This window comes from Myotis daubentonii, chromosome 1, assembly GCF_963259705.1.
Source record: "Myotis daubentonii chromosome 1, mMyoDau2.1, whole genome shotgun sequence".
Classification (NCBI taxonomy): domain Eukaryota; kingdom Metazoa; phylum Chordata; class Mammalia; order Chiroptera; family Vespertilionidae; genus Myotis; species Myotis daubentonii.
In genome coordinates this window covers 107,941,592-107,962,819 of record NC_081840.1, presented here as the reverse complement: position 1 = coordinate 107,962,819, position 21,228 = coordinate 107,941,592, and the positions used below count along the sequence as shown (strand labels likewise).

At 39.8% G+C, this 21,228-nt stretch overlaps 1 pseudogene; it reads right to left on the bottom strand.

Moving 5' to 3' along the window:
- Positions 1–806: 806 nt before the first annotated feature.
- Positions 807–1,737, bottom strand: LOC132226220 (ras-related protein Rab-2B-like; annotated as a pseudogene).
- Between the last annotated feature and the right edge of the window lie 19,491 nt (positions 1,738–21,228).

Here is a 21,228-nt window from a genome sequence, read left to right as displayed (position 1 = left end):
CAACATATAAAAGCTAAGGGGTACTGTGTCAATAATTGATTAGAAGTCCCTAGGTCGGTCAAATAAGACTTTTTGAAGGAAAAAGTTTTGGACTTTGAGTATAATGTTAGCGGAATGTAGGGCATATGCAAAGGCATAGAAGTGGAAGTAAATATGTCATGTTCAATAAGTAAGCAGAATAGCTTAGTTAGAGTAAAAAGTCTCAATAGGTCTCCTTAAGAAAGATGATGAAATAGTAGGGGTCTATTTGGTGAGAGATACTGCAATGTTAGGTCTGGTCTCAAAAACAAACAAATAGGGAAAGATGTTTTCTTTAGGTAATAAGTGGCCACAGGTTCAGGAGCAATTCTACTGCTCTCAAAAGTTTTGTAGTTACTCTAAGACTAGTAATAAGATGGTAGAGAAGTACTCAGCATTCTTCAGCAGTTCAAGAACTCTTGCAGCCTTCCGCAAGAACTCTTATGAAGTGACAGTTGGGAAATCAATGAAATTCAAAGACTGAGGATCTATCATTCAAAGACTAGCCAGATCCCAGTTATCTCAAGCGCTCAAGCAGAATGTCCTAGACCAGTGATGGCGAACCTATGACACGTGTGTCAGAGGTGAAACGCGAACTCATTTTTTTGGTTGATTTTTTTTGTTAAATGGCATTTAAATATATAAAATAAATATCAAAAATATAAATCTTTGTTTTACTATAGTTGCAAATATCAAAAAATTTCTATATGTGACACCACACCAGAGTTAAGTTAGGGTTTTCCAAAATGCTGACACGCCGAGCTCAAAAGGTTCGCCATCACTGTGCTAGACCCATGTTACTGGTTCCTGGTGGGGAGCAGATTATGTATACTTCTAAAATAATTTATTTTTTAATTGCCATGACAATCAACTTTGATACTAACATTGTAGAAATAAATTTAGGGTATAAGAAGAGCCCTGATCTATAAGAAATGCGCACATCCCTGAAGAAGGGACAGGTCAGTAAGGGCCCAAATTTTCCCCAGCCTTTAAATGGAAAGGCAAAACATCACACCTTGAAAAGAGGCTTTTCTCAGTCAAAGTTAATAAGACCTCTGTAAGCCTATTGATCTGAAGCTGTTCCAGGAAGGGGAAAAAAAAGAGTCCAGGTCAGACTTTCAGCAGCAGCCAGAGTTGGACTCTATGTCACCAGAGTTCTACTGGGAGGCGATGGGTGCCACTGATGTTGAAATACACTGTTGAGGACCCATCTTTATGCCATTTGCCTCATTGTGGACATGAAATAAATCCTGCTGGATCTTTCTATATATTTCTTTGGCTGTGTTAATGAAGGGCTCTTCAACATTGCAGGCTGTTTTGGCTGAAGTTTCCATGAATATAAGTCCATGCTCCCGAGCAAAGGCCTTCCCTTCTTCTTTCTTCACATCTCTGCGGGACTCTAAGTCACTCTTATTCCCATTCAGCATGATAACCATATTGGAAGTAGAGTGCTGCCGGGCATCCTCTAACCAAGGGGTCCAGTGGTTGAAGGTTTCACGCTTGTACTGTCATACACCAGCAGTGCTCCAGCTGTTTCCTGTAGTAGGAACAAGTGTTCGAATGGAAGGATTCATGCCCAGGCATATTCCAGATTTGCAGTTTGATTTGTTTTCCATCAATGTTGACCATACGGGCCCCAAACTCCACACCTATGGTGAGGTTGTGGACAGGCTGGAACTGCTTGTCTGTAAACGGCAATAGGAGACATGACTTCCCCACACCTAAAAGAGGAGGATGCACATTCTAGCCTTCATGTGGCTGGGGAGCAGTCCAGAGAGGCTTTTAACAGATAAGAACAGGTTCTGGCCTGCAGTGGTCCATTTCTTGTGGCCTCACCCCTTCCCTGTGCTCTGTCTTAGCATTAATGCTCTGAATTTCTGGACAACACCTTTGTCCCATAGCCCTGGTAGACACCCCTCTCCACCCACAGCTTTGTCTCATCCCAGTAATAAATGGTGAACTATTTATTTTATTAATAGATCAGATTTGTCAAGCATACATTTGTGTGAGGTGGTATAGGGAAGCATGGGAGACTTGGTTGGAAAATTTGTAAGGAGGGAATTCCGAAAAGGGAAGTTGGCTGAAGGTGGCTGCCCTTGTTTCTTGGAATTCTGACTTAGGGGAGTTGGCCGACGGCGGCTGCCCCTAGTTGTTCCTTGACTTTTCCAAACAAGTCTGTGAACCTCGAGTGTTTACTGGAATCTTTATGCTTAATCTTTAGGTGTCCTTGCTTAAAGGACACTGTAGACACATGTATCCTCCCAAGATTACTTACCCAACTGATTGTATCTAAAAGATAAACTTTATCCAAAACTGCTTTTACAATAAAAGCCTGAAGAGACAGGTGAACGAGGCTGTCTGGTTCCTATAGCCAGATAGTCCCTTAGCCCTCTCTTTCACAGAAATGTGTGTCAGAGTGATCATTCATCTGTTGCTCAGGGTCTGCTGGTCAGCCCTGGCAATTGGTTCCCCGAGGGAGGACTGAGGAACACAATGAGATGCAGCAGAAACCTCGAAAAGGAAGAGTAAGAAAAGGAAGACTGCGCAGTAAGTCATTGGAGCCTGGTTGGGATTTCCAAGTTCGAGGGGATTGTTTCTCAGCTAAGGTTCACAATGGGACAGCAGCTGTCTAACAAGTTATTAAAAGCAAATGGTGCCTTGGTTACAGAAGAACAATTAAAGGGCCTGTTGCAGACTGTTATAATTTATAATCCTTGGTTCCTTGATGCTGGAACATTAGACCTAGATCTCTGGGTGCAAGTAGGTAGGAATTTAAAGAGAAATCAGGCCCAAGAAATGAGTGCCCTTGTCATCATTAACTATGTGGGCTCTTGTTTGAGCTGCACTATGCCCACTTCATATTGAGGATCAAAAGCCTACGGAACGCCACCACTCCCTCCTCCTGAAGTAGAGTCTGCAAAGCCTGTAGTACCTAAAGCCCCACCATCGGAGGAAATATTTCCCGATCCTTCCCCTCTGGTGTGGGAAGGCTCATCAACTAGATCCTCAGTTATGGGATCATGTGTCATGTAAGCTATGTTAGAAGGAGAGCTTTTGGCTTGCCCAGTTATGCAAGATTAGTAAGGTAATCAGATACATGAACCACTCTCCTTTAATACCTTTAAAGAAATAAGGAAAAGTATTAGAGAAAATGGGGCTAAAAGTATGTTTACAAAAGGACTCCTTAATGCCTTGTCTGAAAATTACCATATGATGCCTTGGGACCGGCAGATTTTGGCTAAAATGACTTTAGACACCAGTCAATATTTATTATGGACTAGAGGCCTGGTACACGAAATTCATGCACTTGGTGGTGGGGAGGGGCATCCCTCAGCCCGGCCTGCACCCTCTCACAGTCCTGGGGCCCTCGGGGGATGTCCAACTGCTGGCTTAGGCCTGCTCCTCAGACATCCTTAGCGCTCCCGCCACCGCCACTGTGCTCGCCAGCCCTGAGCCTGGCTTCTGGCTGAGCAGCACTCCCCATGTGGGAGCGCACTGAGCACCAGGGGGCAGCTCCTGTGTTGAGCGTCTGCCCCCTGGTGGTCAGTACGCATCATAGCGACCCATCGTTTCACTGCTTGGTCAATTTGCATATTACCCTTTTATTATATAGGGTGAGGTCTATGAACAACAGGCTGTTTGTGGGTATTCACTGGCACCCTACCTGGAAGCCCTCTGGGCTGCATTCTGGCTGTAAGTCCCAGGCACTGTAAGACATCTTCTGAAAGATCCATGAAAAGGACTCTGATTTATTGAGTCTTATCTGTGGGTTATGCATGCCTGTTGATTGTTGTTTTATGTCTCTTTGTTTTTTGGTTTCTAGTGAGAGTTCTTGTCTGTCTGTAATGTAACTTGGTTACTGATGTTTGCTTGCTTTCTTATCTTTGGGGGACTTTAGTTTGCTGTTCACTGTTTTATGAACATAGGGAATCCTCTGTCTCTGCTGTTTGGACTTTGTGCCACTCAGAACCCATTTGCTATGCTGGGTTAGTGTGAGATAAGATTCTATGGCTAATGTCCCAGTCCATCCTTTTGTGAGTACTCATTCATTTATTGTAGGGTTTTTTTGTTGTTTCTATTTTTGAGGTCTCTTCTTATATGCAAGATTTCATATTGTTAGTCTTCTCAGAAAGAAAAAATATGAGAAATAAAATCTTCTAACCCCCCCAAGTCTTTTTCCTAGGAGGAATAGATCTGCTGCAGAAGTAGAAGTGGGGGCCACTCCAATTTTGCAAGGAAAAATAAAATAAAATAGTACTTTCACATTAAAGCCACTGAAGGTCAGTGAATTATCCCTGTTACAAAATTTGCCAAGAAAATGCCTTGGGTAATAATAATTGGCTTTAAAATCTCAAAGTTGCTATGGCAAAATAAATACATATAACTAAAACTAAGGGTATATGATAAAGCTTTTGTGGTGGTAATTATATATGCCTAAACATAGTTTTCCAAAGTCTTTAGTAACTTAAAACTTTGGAGTTTGCTGAATGTAAATAATCAAAATTATCAAATATCTAGGTATTTTGAAATAACAGGATACTGAAATATTATTTAATTTGAGTTTGTCTTGTATGGAGAATCTAGAGCAAGCATGTCAAACTCATGGTCGGCGGCGGGCTGTGAGTTTGACATGCTTGATCTAGAGCAGTGGTTGGCAAACTGTGGCTCGGCAAACCGAGGCTCGTGAGCCACATGTGGCTCTTTGACCCCTTGAGTGTGACTCTTCCACAAAATACTGGCTTTTTCACAAAATACCAACTTCTGCACATGGGCCACGAAGTTTCAATTGTACTGTATGTGCACGCCCGCGTGTGGTATTTTGTGGAAGAGCCACTCTCAAGGGGCCAAAGAGCCGCATGTGGCTCGCGAGCCGCGGTTTGCCAACCACGGATCTAGAGGATGGAGTTGAATCTGTTAATGAATAAGTCTTGTATTTTATTTGAAATCTCTTAAAATGTGAATGTATTGCTAGTCTGAGGAATATTCATTACTTACATGTCACCTAAAAATTACGGTTTCCAAGGGTTAAGAATTCTAACTAATGGGAAAGAGATTATGGTTTTGGTGTAATAGAAGGCATGAGGCATGGAGATGCATTTTGAAGAGAAAAGAAATTGGGTTCTAAAGCTGGTTATTTCCAAAAGTTGTAAGATTAATGAAGAAAAGTTTCTGAAAGCTGTAAAAAGTTCATGAAAGTTGTAGAATATTTGTAAAGAGAAATGTCAAAAGGAAATTGTATAAATGACACAGGCCAGTAAGCCAGAAGTAACAGAATAGGGAAACTGAGATGGTTAAACAGCAATTTGGAGCCATCTAGTAAATCCTATCTTCCCTAAATCAAGGACACTTAAGAATAAATGATTTGTATTTTGCCTCCCTTACCAAAGGGTAAATAGCTTATATCAGCCTACTCAGAGAGACAGATAGCAGAAATCCAATTAGTGTTATTTGCTGACCACAACCAAGAATAAATGAAGTTAGAGTATAAACCTCATTTTGGTTAGTCCTTTTCTAGTATGTTAAAAGTGAAAAGATCTTTCCTGTTTTTCTACCCCGGAAGCAAAAATTCTATAAATTATTAAAATGGTAATATCTTATATTAATCCTGTATTTTTAAAAAAAACACCCAACCCATCTTTTAATCATGGGAACTGAAGTTTACTAGCCTATGTTTGTGTCTAATGCACTTTGATATATGATCTTTTGGCAAAAGAAGTTTGACAATCCTTCCAGGGTTTAAATTTTAAGAAACTTTTTCTTGACCTAGAACTGGCTTTAGGTCATTCCAATAGGCCCTGGGATGCTTCAAGGATTTGTATTCTCTCTCATAAATGAAAATTTTCTGCTTAAGGTACATGGGAAGCTTTGCCAAATAATAATAAATGTTATGCTTTCATTTATAGCTCTAATTGTTATTCTGAAATATTGTGTTTTGCAGAAAGGACAAGATTCTATGTCATTTGCATTACTCTATAAAGTATCTGGATTTATAGATGTACTGGCAGGAAAAATTAGGAGAAACAAAAATTTTATTATAGGGCTGAATGAATGGAAAATAATTAGTTTTTTGTAACTTTTGTTGAAAGTATTACTAATTCTTAAACTTTTTGTTTTTCAGATATAAGGAAGCATTTTTAAAGCAATTTGGTAAATTACATATTTTTCTCACTACCTGTCCCTCCAGAATTTGGCAGTTCTTAATAAGTGGCATTATGTTTCTTTGCATGAATTCAAAAAGACCTATTTTCAATTGTAGCTATATTAACCAAGATAAAACTGATAATGGGCCTACTTATAGCAGCCATGGCTTCACCGCCTTTTGCAGAACTTGGTCTATCCAGCATTCCATGGGAATCCCTTACAATCCACAAGGGCAGGCCATCATTGAACATGCCCATGCTACACTGAAGGGTATGCTAGTAAAACAAAAAAGGGGGAATATGGGACTCAAGGACCCTACTATAATACTATCTAAAGCACTCTTTATTCTTAAATTTTTGAATCTGAATGATTGTTTTCAATCCTCTGTAGAAAAGTACTTTACCTCAATAACCCCCTCTCAGAAACCACAAGTCTTGTGGTGAGATGGGGACACTAATAACTGGATGGGACCCAGCGAATTATTAACACAGGGGAGAAGATATGCATGTATTTCTACCCCCACAACATGAGTATGTGGGTTCCAGTTCCCTGGATTAAACCCTGCCATGGCATGGCACGGGACCAATCCTCTTCCAGAAATGGAGAATTTGGTCCTGGGGACTCCGTAGCCCCGAACATTGTGCCTTCCCCAGACCCAGATGGCTCCCGGAATAACCTGGGGAATAATGAAGAAGCTGATGGCAGAGGCTGAGCAATTATTGGAGCATACTCACACTCCACACACTCCAGATAACTAACCATTGCTTTTTTTGTTTTTCTTATAGTCTGTAAAATCAGAACTCAACCAGTGAACACACTTCATAGAACCCAAAATTCGCAGGCAACAAGTTCACTGCAATCCTCTGTCTTCTACATTAAGCAAAACAAAAAAGGGGGAAATGTAGGGCATGGGAGACTTGGTTGGAAAGTTTGTAAGAAGGAAATTCCAAAAAGAGAAGTTGGCCAAAGGCAGCTACCACTAGTTGTTCCTTGACCTTTCCAAACAAGTCTGTGTATATGCAAACCCTCAGGTGTTTACTGAAATCTTTATGCTTAATCTTTAGGTGTCTTTGCTTAAAGGACACTATAGACACATGTGTCCTCCTAAGATTACTTACCCTATTGATTGTAAAAGATAAATTTTATCCCAAAACTGCTGTTACAATAAAAGCCTGAAGACGAATAAAAGTCAGATGAATGAGGTGGTCTGGTTCATATAGCCACACAGTCCCTTAACCCTCTCTTTCACAGAAATGTGTGTCAGAATAATCATTCATCTGTCGCTCAGGGTCTGCTGGTCAGCCTTGACAGGGTGGGGTTCTAGGCCTTATCACACGAGTTGTCTTATTTGTAACTAGAGGCCTGATGCACAAAATCTGTGCAAGAATAGGTCTTCCTTCCCCTGGCTGCCAGCACCAGCTTCCCTCTGGCACCTGGGACCCAGGCTTCCCTTGCAGCCCTGGCTTCATATGGAAGGATGTCTGGAAGGACATCCAGTCTAATTAGCATATAATGCTTTTATTATTATAGATTAGCATTCCATAAGCATCCACTTCATATCTGGCACTGTAGGAGATACTTTATTTATTTTTTTATTTTATTTTATTTTTCTAAATTCTATGCTTTAATCTTACATTGTTTCATTAATATTGGTACCCATAACAATCCTTGGTGAAATCCAGTTCTAGAACATAAGCATTTGTAGTCATTCTTTTTTTTGTAGTCATTCTTTTTATTTTTCTTATTTTTTTATTGATTAAGTTATTAAATATGTGTCCTTATCCCCACGTTACCCCCTATCCCCCCACTCATGCCATCACCCCTCTGTTGTCTGTGTCCATAGGTTAGGCCTATATGCTCGCATATAAGTCCTTTGGTTGATCTCTTCCCCTTACCCCCACCTTCTCCCACCTTCCCTCTGAGGTTTGACAGTCTGATCGATGCTTCTCTGTCTCTGGATCTGTTTTTGTTCATTAGTTTATGTTGTTCATTATATTCCACAAATGAGTGAGATCATGTGGTATTTATCTTTCTCTGACTGGCTATTTCACTTAGCATAATGCTCTCCATTTCCATCCATGCCGTTGCAAATGGTAATAACTCCTTCTTTTTTATCGCAGTGTAGTATTCCATTGTGTAGATGTACCACTGTTTTTTAATCCACTCATCTACTGATGGGCACTTAGGCTGTTTCCAAATCTTAGCTATGGTGAATTGTGCTGCTACGAACATAGGGGTGCATATATCCTTTCTAAATGGTGTTTCTAGTTTCTTGGGATATATTCCTAGAAGTGGGATCACTGGGTCAAATGGGAGTTCCATTTTTAGTTTTTTGAGGAAACTCCATACTTTTCTCCACAGTGGCTGCACCAGTCTGCATTCCCACCAGCAGTGCACGAGGGTTTCTTTTCCTCCACATCCTCGCCAGCACTTGTCGTTTGTTGATTTGTTGATGATAGCCATTCTGACAGGTGTGAGATGGTACCACACTGTCGTTTTGATTTTCATCTCTCAGATGATTAGTGACTTTGAACATGTTTTCATATGTCTTTTGGCCTTTCTTCTGTCTTTTTTCGAAAAGTATCTATTAAGGTCCATTGCCCATTTTTTGATTGGGTTGTTTATCTTCCTTTTGTTAAGTTGTATGAGTTCACTGTAAATGTTGGAGATTAAACCCTTATTGGTGATAACATTTGCAAATATGTTTTCCCATGCAGTGGGCTTTCTTGTTGTTTTGTTGATGGATTCCTTGGCTGTGCAGAAGCTTTTTATTTTGATATAGTCCCATTTGTTTATTTTCTCTTTATTTTTTAAAAAATATATATTATTGATTCTTTACAGAGAGGAAGGGAGAGAGATAGAGAGTTAGAAACATCGATGAGAGAGAAACATCGATCAGCTGCCTCCTGCACATCTCCTACTGGGGGTGTGCCCGCAACCCAGGTACATACCCTTGACCGGAATCGAACCTGGGACCCTTCATTCCTCAGGCCGACGCTCTATCCACTGAGCCAAACCGGTTTTGGCTATTTTCTCTTTAGTTTCCATTGCCCTAGGAGTAGTATCAGTAAGAAATTACTTTGGCATATGTCTGAGATTTTGTTGCCTTTAGATTCCTCTAGTATTTTTCTGTTTTCCCATCTTATGTTTAAGTCCTTTATCCATTTTGAGTTTATTTTTGTGTATGGTGTAAGTTGGTGATCTAGTTTCATTTTTTTTTTGCATGTATCTGTCCAATTTTCCTAACACCATTTATTGAAGAGACTGTCTTGACTCCATTGTATGTTCTTGCCTCCTTTGTCAAATATTAATTGAGCATATTGGTTAGGGTAGATTTCTGGGTTCTCTATTGTATTCCATTGATCTATATGTCTGTTCTAGTACCAGTACCAGGCAGTTTTGAGAACAGTGGCTTTGTAATACAGCTTGATATCTGGCATTGAGATCCCACCTACTTTATTCTTCTTTTTCAGGATTGCTGCAGCTATTTGGGGTCTTTTTTTATTTCAGATGAATTTTTGGAGAGTTTGTTCTAGATCTGTGAAATATGTTGGTATTTTAATGGGGAGTGCATTGAATTTATAGATTGCTTTGGGTAGTATGGACATTTTAATAATGTTGATTCTACCAATCCAAGAACATGGCATGTTCTTCCATCTGTTTATGTCTTCCTCTATCTCTTTTTTCAATGTCCTGTAGTTTTCTGTGAAGAGGTCTTTTACCTGTTTAGTTAAGTTTATTCCTAGGTATCTTAATTTTTTTGGTGTGATGGTAAATGGGATTGCTTTTTTAGTCTCTCTCTGTAAGTTCACTATTGGTGTGTAGAAATGCCATAGATTTCTTGGTGTTAATTTTGTATCCTGCTACATTGCTGAATTCATTTATTAAGTCTAATAGTTTTTTGATGGAGTCTTTTGGGTTTTTTTATGTACAATATCATGCCATCTGCAAATAAGGACAGTTTTACTTCCTCTTTTCCAATTTGGGTGCCTTTTATTTCTTCTTCTTATCTAATTGCAATGGCTAATACTTCCAGTACGATGTTGAACAGGAGTGGTGAGAATGGGCATCCCTGTCTTGTTCCTGTTCTTAGGGGAAATGGTGTTAGTTTTTGTCCATTGAGTATGATGTTGGCTCTGGGTTTGTCATATATGGCTTTTATTATGTTGAGGTATGATCTGCCGGGGTCCAACCCCAGCAGGTCCAGGGGTCCCCAAAGGTGTGGACGGAGTCGGCGAAGAAGGAATGACACGAAGACTGAGTTCAGTTGATCATCATAGCCGGGTTCTCTGGTCAGGGTCTGGTCAGGATCTCTAGCGAAGTTCTGGTTAGGATCCCAGAGAGGTTCTGCTTCAGATCTCCAGCCAGGTTCAGTCACCAGGTTCTAGTCAGGTTCTCTTGCCATGTTCTATAGTCAGGTTCAGTCCAGGATCTATTGCCATGTTCTCTCCAGGCTCCGTGTAGGTTCTGTCTTCTGAATTCTGTCTCCTGAGTTCTGTGTTCTGAGTTCTGTCTCTCTGTCTGGTTACATCTGTATTTATACCAGTTGATTCAATCCTATCAATCTCTATTACAAAGGTTAGGGCGTTTCTTATCTCCATTTCAGGGAGTAAAGATTATGTAGCTTAAGCATGATTGTTTGTAGTGATTAACTACCCGCCTGGCACTTAGTTAAGGAGTTTCATCCCCTCCCTGACTTCAGGGAAAAATTCCTACCTGGGGAAACAACCTTTCTAGGAGAGGCATCCCCTCCCTGACTTCAGGGAAAAATTCCTACGTGGGGAAACAACCTTTCTCAGAGAGGTGACCTTGGTTAAAACACAGCGCCAAGAAGGTGAGCAAACATATTAAGAACAGTATGCCATATATGCCAGGTCCCTTGAAACAGCGAGGATGGACCGGCTCCCGGCAATGATCCTTCTATTCCCACCTTGCTGAGATTTTTTATAAAGAAAGGGTGTTGGATTTTGTCAAGTGCTTTTTCTGTGTCAATTGATATGACTATGTGAATTTATCTCTCAATTTGTTTATGTGATGTATCACGTTTATTGATTTGCGGATATTGTACCATCCTTGAATCTCGGGATAAATCTTACTTGGTCATGGTGTATGATCTTTCTGATGTACTGCTGGATCCGATTTGCTAGAATTTTGTTGAGGATTTTGGCATCTATGTTCATGAGGGATATTGGCCTGTATTTCTCTTTCATTGTGTTGTCTTTATCTGGTTTTGGTATTAGAGTGATGCTGTCTTCATAGAATGTGCTTGGAAGTGTTCCTTCCTCTTGAATTTCCTAGAATAGTCTGAGGAGGACAGGTTTTAGTTCTTCCTTGAATGTTTGGTAAAACTCCCCTGTGAAGTCATCGGGCCCCGGACTTTTGTTTGCTGGGAGCTTTTTGATGACTGCTTCAATTTCTTCCATAGTTATCAGCCTATTGAGACTTTTATTTTTTTTTATTTTTTTTTATTGCTTAAAGTATTACAAAGGGTATTACATATGTGTCCATTTTTCCCCCCCGCCCTAGACAGTCCCCTAGCCTCCCCTATCCCCCGGTGTCTTATGTCCATTGGTTATGCTTATATGCATGCATACAAGTCCTTTGTTTGATCTCTTACCCCCCTACCTCCTGCACCCCCACCCTCCCTGGCCTTCCCGCTGCAGTTTGACAATCTGTTTGAGGCAGCTCTGCCTCTGTATCTATTATTGTTCAAAAGTTTATAATGGTCTCTATTATCCATGAATGAGTGAGATCATGTGGTATTTTTCCTTCATTGACTGGCTTATTTCACTTAGCATAATGCTCTCCATTTCCATCCATGCCGTTGCAAATGGTAAGAGTTCCTTCCATTTTAGAGCAGCATAGTATTCCATCGTGTAGATGTACCACAGTTTTCTAATCCATTCATCTACTGATGGGCACTTAGGCTGTTTCCAGATCTTAGCTATGGTGAATTGTGCTGCTATGAACATAGGGGTGCATATATCCTTTCTGATTGGTGTTTCTGGTTTCTTGGGATATATTCCTAGAAGTGGGATCACAGGGTCAAATGGGAGTTCCATTTTCAGTTTTTTGAGGAAATTCCATGCTGTCTTCCATAGTGGCTGCACCAGTCTGCATTCCCACCAGCAGTGCACAAGTGTTCCTTTTCCTCCACATCCTCTCCAGCACTTGTCGTTTATTGATTTGTTGATGATAGCCAGTCTGACAGGTGTGAGATGGTACCTCATTGTTGTTTTGATTTGCATCTCTCGGATGATTAGTGACTTTGAGCATGTTTTCATATCTCTTGGCTTTCTGAATGTCCTCTTTTGAAAGGTGTCTATTTAGGTCCTTTGCCCATTTTTTGATTGGATTGTTTATCTTCCTTTTGTTAAGTTGTATGAGTTCCCTATAAATTTTGGAGATTAGGCCCTTATCAGATATGTCATTGGTAAATATGTTTTCCCACACAGTGGGTTTTCTCGTTGTTTTGTTGATGGTTTCTTTTGCTGTGCAGAAGCTTTTTATTTTGATATAGTCCCATTTGTTCATATTCTCTTTCATTTCAAGTGCCCTAGGAGTTGTATCAGTGAAGAAATTGCTTCGGCATATGTCTGAGATTTTGTTGCCTTTGGATTCTTCTAGAATTTTTATGGTTTCCTGTTGTACATTTAAGTCCTTTATCCATTTTGAGTTTATTTTTGTGTATGGTGTAAGTTGGTGGTCTAGTTTCATTTTCTTGCATATATCTGTCCAATTTTCCCAACACCATTTATAAAAGAGACTATCTTGGCTCCATTGTATGTTCTTGCCTCCTTTGTCAAATTTTAATTGAGCATATTGGTTTGGGCCGTTTTCTGGGCTCTCTAATCTATTCCATTGATCTGTATGCCTATTCTTGTGCCAGTACCAGGCAGTTTTGAGAACAGTGGCTTTGTAATACAACTTGATATCTGGTATTGAGATCCCACCTACTTTGTTCTTTTTAAGGATTGCTGCAGCTATTCGGGGTCTTTTTTTATTCCAGATGAATTTTTGGAGAGTTCATTCTAGATCTCTGAAGTATGCTGTTGGTATTTTAATGGGAAGTGCGTTGAATTTATAGATTGCTTTGGGTAGTATGGACATTTTAATGATGTTGATTCTACCAATCCATGAACACGGTATGTTCTTCCATCTGTTTATGTCTTCCTCTATATCTTTTTTCAACGTCCTGTAGTTTTCTGAGTAGAGGTCTTTTACCTCTTTAGTTAAGTTTATTCCTAGGTAGCTTAATTTTTTTGGTGCGATGGTAAACGGGATTGATTTTATAATCTCTCTTTCTGAAAGTTCATTATTGGTGTATAGAAATGCCTCAGATTTCTTGGGGTTAATTTTGTATCCTGCTACATTGCCAAATTCATGTATTAAGTCTAGTAGCTTTTTGATGGAGTCTCTAGGGTTTTGTATGTATAATATCATGTCGTCTGCAAATAAGAACAGTTTTACTTCCTCTTTTCCAATTTGGATGCCTTTTATTTCTTCTTCTTGCCTAATTGCAATGGCTAACACTTCCAGTACTATGTTGAACAGGAGTGGTGAGAATGGGCATCCCTGTCTTGTTCCTGTTCTTAGGGGAAATGGTGTTAGTTTTTGTCCATTGAGTATGATGTTGGCTGTGGGCCTGTCATATATGGCTTTTATTATGTTCAGGTATGATCCTTCAATTCCCACCTTGGTGAGAGTTTTTATCAAAAATGGGTGTTGAATTTTGTCAAATGCTTTCTCTGCATCAATTGATATGACCATGTGGTTTTTTTCTTTCAATTTGTTTATGTGATGTATCACGTTTATTGATTTGCGGATATTGTACCATCCTTGCATCCCTGGGATAAATCCTACTTGGTCATGGTGTATGATCTTTCTGATGTACTGCTGGATCCGATTTGCTAAGGTTTTGTTGAGGATTTTGGCATCTATGTTCATGAGGGATATTGGCCTGTAATTCTCTTTCATTGTGTTGTCTTTACCTGGTTTTGGTATTAGGGTGATGCTGGCTTCATAGAATGAGCTTGGAAGTGTTCCTTCCTCTTGAATTTTTTGTAGTAGTCTGAGGAGGATAGGTTTTAGTTCTTCCTTGAATGTTTGGTAAAACTCCCCTGTGAAGCCGTCTGGTCCGGGGCTTTTGTTTGATGGAAGCTTTTCGATGACTGCTTCAATTTCTTCCATAGTTATTGGCCTGTTGAGATTTTTATATTCTTCCTGATTGAGTTTTGGAATGTTGCATTTTTGTAGGAATTTGTCCATTTCCTCCAGGTTGTCTAGTTTGTTGGAGTAGAGCTGTCCATAGTATTTTTTAACAATCATTTCTATTTCTGTGGAGTCTGTTGTTATTTCGCCTCTATCGTTTCTGATTTTGTTTATTTGGGTCCTCTCTCTTTGCTTCTTGGTGAGTCTGGCTAGAGGTTTGTCAATCTTGTTTATCCTTTCAAAGAACCAGCTCTTGGTTTCATTGATTTTCTGTATTGTTTTTTTGGTCTCTATGTCATTTATTTCTGCTCTAATCTTTATTATCTCCTTCCTTCTGCTCACTCTGGGGTTTTCTTGTTGCTCTCTTTCTAAATCTTTGAGTTGTAGAGTTAGGTGATTTACTACCATTTTTTCTTGTTTTTTTGAGATAGGCCTCTAGCGCTATAAACTTCGCTCTCAGGACTGCTTTCATTGTGTCCCATAGGTTTTGGATTGTTGTGTTTTCATTGTCATTAGTTTGCAGGATGTTTTTAATTTCTTCTTTGATCTCATTGGTAACCCAGTCAATATTTAATAGCATGCTATTCAGCTTCCAGGTGTTTGAGTATTTTGGGTTGTTTTTATTGTAGTTTATTTCTAGTATTATGCCATCGTGGTCTGCGAAGACGCTTTTTATGATTTCAATCTTCTTGAATTTGGGGATACTTTGCTTGTGACCCAATATGTGGTCTATTTTTGAAGATGTCCCATGAGCACCTGAGAAGAACGTATATTCCCTGGCTTTGGGGTGAAGTGTTCTGAAGATGTCTATTAAGTCCATCTGATCTAGTGAGTCATTTAGGATTGCTGTATCTTTGCTGATTGTTTTTCTATAGGACTTATCCAGTGCTGTCAATGGTGTATTAAAGTCCCCTACTCTGATTGTATTGTTGTCGATCTCTCCTTTGATATCTTCCAGGAGTTTTTTTATGAATTTGGGTGTTCCTACATTGGGTGCATATATGTTTACCAGGGTTATATCTTCTTGTTGTATTGATCCCTTTAGTATTATGAAGTGGCCTTCCTTATCTCTTATTAAGGCCTTCACTTTGAGGTCTATTTTGTCTGATATAAGTATTGCTACCCCAGCTTTCTTTTCCTTTCCATTTGCCTGAAAGATATTTTTCCATCCTTTCACTTTCAGTCTGTGTGAGTCCCTTCTAATGAGGTGGGTTTCTTGTAGACAGCCGATGTATGGGTCATGTTTTTTTATCCATTCAGCCACTCGATGTCTTTTGGTTGGAGCATTTAGTCCATTTACGTTAAAAGTTATTATTGAAAGGTACTTGTTTGTAGCCATTTCTTTTTTTGTGTGTGTGGCTGTTTTCTTTCTGAGCTTTTTATTTCTTCTTTTTATACCAGTCCCTTTAGCATTCCTTGCATTGCTGGCTTGGTGGTGATAAACTCCCTTAGCCTTTTTTTGTCTGTGAAGCTTCTTATTTCCCCTTCAAGTTTGAATGATAGCCTTGCTGGATAGAGTATTCTTGGATTCAGTCCTTTGCTTTGCATCACTTTGTAAATTTCTGTCCATTCTTTTCTGGCCTGATGTGTTTCTGTTGAGAAATCATTTGATAATCTAATGGGAGATCCCTTGTATGTGACTTTCCGTCTCTCTCTTGCAGCCTGTAAGATTCTCTCTTTGTCCTGAACATTTGCCATGGTAATTATGATGTGTCTTGGTGTGGGTCTTTTTGGGTTCACCTTGTATGGGACTCTCTGGGGTTGTGTGACTTTTTTCTTCCCCACCTCAGGGAAGTTTTCTGATATTATTTCTTCGAATAGGTTTTCTAATCCTTGTTCATCTTTCTGTTGTTTTGGTACCCCTATTATTCGTATGTTGTTTCATTTCATGTTGTCCCAAAGCTCCCTTAGGCTCTCCTCCTGTCTTTTAATTTTTTTCTCCAATTGCAGTACATTTTGGGTGTGTTTTGCTTCCTTGTCTTCTAATTCACTAATTCGGTCCTCCGCTTCTCCTAGCCTACTGTTGATACTTTCAATGGTGTTTTTTTATTGCAGCTATATCACTCTTCATTTCTTCTTGGGTCTTACTTAAGTTGTTGATTTTTTCATCTGTTTCTTCTTGCTTCTTGCAGAGGTTGTCGATTTTTCCCTCCATCCGGTTTATGCACTCTAGGACCCTTATTCTGAATTCTTTATCTGTCATGTTGCATGCGTCTGTATTACTTAGCTGCTTTTCTGGAGAGTCCTCCTTCTCTTTCCTTTGGGGGTTTCTTTGTCTACCCATGTTTGATCTCACTGACATATCTAGACGTTGAGTCGTTCAGTGGCTGCTCCCTGGGTGGCAGTGACTCCTTGGTCTGTGGTTGCTCTTTGGGCGGTTGCGGTAGCAGCTGCTCTTCAGTTGGCAGCAGCTCCTCTGGTGGGTGCTGTTCACAGCTGTGGTGGCTCTTCTGGCTGGTGGGGGGCGGTTTCACCTACAGCTGCTGTTCCTTAGCCGAGGGTGTGGTGCTCAGTAGGCTGCTATTGCTCGGATCTGCTGTGTTGATTTAAGGGCACAAAATACAACACAACAAGGCACCACGTACCAGTCACTAAACACAAATATATTCACAATATTAATAACCCCAAATAAAGGTGACCACCCGGATAAAGAGAATTAGGGGAAAAGGAAGAAGGAAGAGATAAAGATAAAAGAGAAAAAAGAAAAGAAAAGTAGGGATCAAAAAAGGGAGTGCAAAAATGAAATTGGGAAAAAGAAGGGGGAAAAATAAAAGCGAGAAAAGAAAAGAAAAAAAAAGAGCGAAAAAAGAGAATGAAGTGGAAGAGGGGAAGAGACTTTTTATATGAGGAGAATACTCCTATAGAACCACCACGAATCCCAGCAAATTCCAGCAACAGCTCCCTGTAGATGGATGCAAACTAGAAACAACCAATAATATAACGATGAAAATAGAATTGAGAACACTAATCCCCAAATAGAATAAAGAGAAAATAAAATGGCACTTTAAAAGATGGTAAAATGGTAGCAGTAATAATGCTGGTTAAAAATAAGAAGGTAGTAATTAAAAGGGTAAAATCAGGAAAAAGAAGAAAAAAAAAGAAGAAGAAAAAAAAAAGGAGAAAAAAAAGAAAAAAAAGGAAAAAAAAAAGAAAAAAAATTGGTTTCTTAGTTAAAAGGTGAAAAAAGAAAAAAAAAATTGCAGTAGTGAAGGTCCTTTGGTTCATCTATTCTTCAGTCTGGCTCGCTTTTAGTCCTGCCAGGTATTCAGGAGAGTGTTGAGTTTCCCTGTGATACACTGTTCCTCTGTGTTGTAAACCACAGTCCTTATTTCAAAGCAGGCCTTATTTGTTTCTCAGACTGCCTTATTTTGTGTTTAGCAAAGAGTCAGTTTGTGGCTCAGCCTCTGGGTGGCAGTGTTCTGGGGTTGGCCTCTGAGGCTATACGGCATTGAAAATCCTTCTATAGGCCAGACCCTGTTAACTCCCAGGGACTGATCAGATTATTTTAATCCTTGATCTTGTTCAGGGTGGAATCTGGGTGTGGCTGTGCTCCTTGCCTGGGGGTTGGGGGGAGGAGTCTCACTCTCCGGAGAGAATGGCTGCCCCAGTCCTGGGCTAAGGGGTGCCTCAGCACTCAACACTCAATTCGCTGCCACCTCTCCCGGCCCCCCTTCTCTCCTCAGTCTCTCCCCAGATTCCGCTCCTCCGCACCCTCTCCCTCTCTTCAGCACAGGTGAGTGTCTGTATCCGAAATGTCCCATGAACAGGATTCAGTGAAAACAAACAAACAAACGCTGGCTGCGGAAACGGGGAAGGCTTGGTTTCTATAAGCTCTTCTCTTACTGGCACTGCATGTTCTGGTCAGCTCTTCAGGCTGCCCCCTTTAGGCTCAGTCCTCCATGGTCACAGAACCCAGTTCTCAAATCCCCTGGCAGCGCCAGGAATCCCGCAGATCTCCTTTCCTCCCCGTCAGGGGCTGTGCCTGTCCCAGGGGACGCGGCTGTGTGCCATGCGGTCTCCCTCCGACCCTCTGGGCTCAGAGGTCTGGCAAACTTTCCTGCCCAAATCCCTGGGTTTTTTTTACCTTTTCAGGGGAGTTCTGCCCTTCCCGGCTGCAAACCGTCTCACCAGCTGAGCAATTTCGCCAATTCGGGGTGGGTGTTACTAGTTTCAGCTGCTCACTCCATTTGCTCCGGGACACAACCTGGGACGCGTCTGCCTATATCGCCGCCATCTTCTTTCGCTATATCCTATTGAGACTTTTAGAATCATCCTGAATTAGTTTTTGAAGGTTGTATTTTCCTAGAAATATGTCTATTTCCTCCAGGTTGTCTAGTTTGTTAGAATAGAGTTGTCCATAGTATTTTTTAACAATTCTTTGTATTTCTGTGGGGTCTGTTGTTATTTTGCCTGTTTCATTTCTGATTTTGTTTATTTGGGTCCTCTCTCTTTGCTTCTTAGTGAGCCTGGCTAGAGGTTCATCAATCTTGTTTATCCTTTCAAAGAACGAGCTCTTTGTTTCATTGATTTTATGTATTTTTTTTTTGGTCTCTATGTTATTCATTTCTGCTCTGATCTTTATTATCTCCTTCCTTGTGGATACTGTAGGCTTTTCTTGCTGTTCTCTTTCTAATTCTTTGAGTTGTAGAGTTAGATGATTTATTACCATTTTTTTCTTGTTTTTGAGGTAGGCCTGTAGAGCTATAAACTTCCCTCCTAGGACTGCTTTTATTGTGTCTCATAGATTTTTGGATTGTTGTGTTTTTATTGTCTTTAGTTTCCAGGATGTTTTTAATTTCTTCTTTGATCTCATTGGTATCCCAATCTTTGTTTAATAGCATGCTTTTCAGTTTCAAGTGTTTGAATTTTTTGGATTATTTTTATTGTAGTTTATTTCTAATATTATGCCATTGTGGTCTGAGAAAATGCTTGATATGATTTCAATCTTCTTGAATTTGGGGAGACTTTGCTTGTGGCCCAATATGTGGTCTATTTTTGAAAATGTCCCATGTGCACTTGAGAAGAATGTATATTCCATGGCTTTGGGGTGACATGTTCTGAAGATATCAATTAAGTCCATTTGACCTAGTGAGTCATTTAAGATTGTTGTTTCTGTTCTGATTTTTTTGTCTAGAGCAGTGGTCGGCAAACTGCGACTTGCAAACCACTTGCGGCTCTTTGGCCCCTTGAGTGTGGCCCTTCCTAAGCCTTAGGAGTACCCAAATTAAGTTAATAACAATGTACACCTATATAGTTTAAGTTTAAAAGATTTGGCTTTCAAAAGAAATTTCAATCGTTGTACTGTTGATATTTGGCTCAGTTGACTAATGAGTGTGACGACCTCTGGCCTAGAGGATTTATCCAGTGATGTCAGTGGTGTATTAAAGTCCCCTACTATGATTGTATTGTTGTTGATTTCTCCCTTGATATCTTCCAGGAGTTTTTTTTTAATGTATTTGGGTGCTCCTGCATTGGGTGCATATATGTGTATCAGGGTTATATCCTCTTGTTGTATCGATCCCTTTAGTATTAAGAAGTGGCCTTCCTTATCTCTTGTTATGGCCTTCACTATGAGGTCTATTTTGTCAGATATAAGTATTGCTACTCCAGCTTTTTTTTTTCATTTCTATTTGCTTGAAAATATTTTTCCATCCCTTCACTTTCAGTCTGTGTGAGTCCCTTGTTCTGAGGTGGGTCTCTTGTAGATAGCATATATACATGGTTCATGTTTTTTTATCCATTCACCCACTCAATGTCTTTTGATTGGAGCATTTAGTCCATTTACTTTTAAAGTTATTATTGAAAGGTACTTGTTTGTAGCCATTATTACTTTTTGTGCCTGTTTTCTTTCTTAGCCTTTTATTTCTTCTTTTTACAGCATTCCCTTTAGCATTTCTTGCATTACTGGCTTGGTGGCGAAGCTACTCTCTCTTTTTTTTTTTTTTTGTCTGTGAAGCTTCTTATTTCTCTTTCAATTTTGAATGAGAGCCTTGCTGGATATATTATTCTTGGATTCAGTCCCTTGCTTTGCATCACTTTGTAAATTTCCGTACATTCTTTTCTGGCCTGATGTGTTTCTGCTGAGAAATTGTTTGATAATCTAATGGGAGATCCCTTGTATGTAACTTTCTGTCTCTCTCTTGCAGCCTTTAAGATTCTCTCTTTGTCCTGAACATTTGCCATGGTAATTATAATGTGTCTTGGTGTGGGTCTTTTCGGGTTCATCTTGTTTGGAACTCTCTGTGCTTATTTGACTTTTTTCTTTCCCACCTTAGGGAAGTTTTCTGACATTATGTCTTCAAATAGGTTTCCTAACCCTTGTTCCTCTTCGTGTTGTTCTGGCACCCATATTATTCATATTTTTCTTAACACATTGTATGCGGAAAACGTATTTATACATTTTACGTTGACTGTAAGTAGTAGAGTGCGGGACATGTATTAATACATTTTTTATAGACTAGCGGTAGAATGCAGGTAACGTAAAAATACGTAAACTAAAGTTATCATAATTTTACTGAACGTTGCCATTTGCGCAAAAAATTAGCAAAAATGGCCCGTGCCACCTGTTAGTGCGCAATAAAAACTACCCACAAACAATGTGTTAATTTCATCTTGTCCCAGAGTTCCCTAGGCTCTCCTCCTGTCTTTTAATTTTTTTTGTCCAATTGCAGTTCTGTTTGGGTGTGTTTTGCTTCCCTGTCTTCTAATTCGCTAATTTGGTCCTCCGCTTCTCCTAGTCTACTATTGAAACTTTCCATGGTGTTTTTTACTGCAGTGATATCACTCTTCATTTCTTCTTGATTCTTACATGAGATGTTGATTTTTTCCTCCATCTGGTTTATGAACTGTAGGACCCTG